This window comes from Pinus tabuliformis, chromosome 4_2 (genome assembly GCF_031772625.1).
Source record: "Pinus tabuliformis cultivar Carrire ecotype Pingquan chromosome 4_2, CPIR1, whole genome shotgun sequence".
In the NCBI taxonomy this organism is placed as follows: Eukaryota; Viridiplantae; Streptophyta; class Pinopsida; order Pinales; family Pinaceae; genus Pinus; species Pinus tabuliformis.
Genome location: NC_142304.1, coordinates 782,165,593 through 782,167,628, shown reverse-complemented (window position 1 = coordinate 782,167,628; position 2,036 = coordinate 782,165,593). Strand labels below are relative to the sequence as shown.

Sequence of the window (2,036 nt, the reverse complement as noted above, 5' to 3'; positions counted from 1 at the left end):
TTGTTAATTTTCACTTTTGTTTTTCCAAAAAATATCTTCAGTACAATAATTTGAATTTCATTCCAAATGCAAAAATAAATAGTTACTGCTTTGATTCCCCATAAAGTATGAGAGGCTTCATACTTTAACTGTAAAATTCTAGATTACATATCACAGATCATTTATATGCTCACTCATTGATCCCTTTGCATCGAAAACAATAGCAAACACTACACTACCAAATAATGCAAAAACAGAACACATAACAATATAAGTTATTCCCGTCTCACTTTAAGTCCAATGTTATAATCTAAACAACATAATTAGCGCAATCTCCTTGCTTCCCTTTCAGATTCTAGCAAAGTAAGGACATCACCCTCTCTGACAGGTCCTTTTACATTCCTCATGATCAGTCGATTCTGATCATCCAAAAATTTTACTCGGACCTGTGTAACTTGACCTCTTGATCCAGTACGGCCAATTACTTTCACCACAACTGCCAATTTCACACCGATATCCATGAATTCCTGCTTAGATATGTATCAAACTGAGTGATTAATGCTATATGACAATCAAAATAACTTGAAAGAGGTAGTTCACTAAACTACAATAACAATCTTCAGTAAAAAATGGAAGAAAAAAAGTTTGATTATATTTGCGTGTTGTAGAAAATAAAGGACTAATGAAGACAACCAAATACATTTCTTGTATTTACGACATAGACATACTTTAGAATCCATGTCAATGACTTTCTAAATGCATGCATATTTACTCTTACATTTTTGTAAGAACCGCACTTAAAAGTCTATCTCAACAACTCACTCTACAATGCTTTGTAACGTAATACTTTGTTTGACTAATGGTGTTTGACTAAAGAGACCGGCGTAACATAATACATCTCTGAATAACAGACCATTCTTACTCGTTTTCCATTAGACCATTCAAGTGTGTTTTCTAGTCAATTCATCTTTATCTAAGATATTTACATGAAAATTGATTGAGATTATGGTTTTCACCTTGATTAAGAAGACTTTTAAAATGACCATGTTAAGCATAAAGGAATGGAAATAGGAGTAGTTTTTAAAAGCAAAATCCAAGTGTTCTTTCTAGTGAATTCATGGAAAGACAATAGATGAGTCTAAAATATTTGAAATGCTTTAACAATAAGGTTATAGTTATGGTACAATAATATATTTTTAGTTAATTTTATTAGGAATTCACAAGAGATTAAATATATTAGTTTAACATTGAAAGCTTTTTATCGAGGACTAAGAAATATTTCTTTATTATATTAATTTATCCATAAAGGTCATTTACTTTTTAAAAAATAAATTTTGTTACTTTCACTTTAGGTTTGGTTTTTTATCCAATGGGTTTGTATAGATCTCGAGGTAATAGACTCCTTAAATATGACTCTAGGATTTCTAAAAGTATTCTTCCAATATTAATGAGTTTCTATGTCTACAATGTAATCACCACAATGAAATAATAAGAATTTACTACCAACTAGATGTTCATAGCCCCATAAAAGGTTTTTATTTCCCTCGTTACTTCCTCCATTAGGGTGCTTTTCATTTATTTTATTTCTCCCTTTTATTTTATTTAGATATGAGGATGGGTAACATCTAATTGATAATAGTGGGGGAAGTAACGCATTGAATAACCATATTAATAGGGGTGTCTCCTTATATTGGGTGTAAATTCTTGACCTAATTGACTTTTTAGAGTTTTTGGCAAGGGAGATGTGTTTATGCTGTTGTTAAGATATTCACAGTGAATTTGATAAATGTAATCCTTTCTTAGTGGTAATTGATGTTAATGGAGGTCCAAACTTAGTTTTCTCATTTTGGTTGTGTTTCCCATTGTGGTATTAGCATCCATGTGCTCCTCATGAGTCACCTGCAACAAAATAAGACAAACACAAAATACCATGTAACTATATTTAAAACGCCATCAAAGTTATTATAGTGGTTCATAAGATGACAGTGACAGTGACCTTCCTTTAAAGGTTTGGAAAGAAATTAAAGTAGATTATTATTATGGCCTTAAATACTCTA

At 30.8% G+C, this 2,036-nt stretch overlaps 1 pseudogene; it reads right to left on the bottom strand.

Moving 5' to 3' along the window:
• Positions 1 to 284: 284 nt before the first annotated feature.
• Positions 285 to 500, bottom strand: LOC149171988 (small ribosomal subunit protein eS28 pseudogene; annotated as a pseudogene).
• Between the last annotated feature and the right edge of the window lie 1,536 nt (positions 501 to 2,036).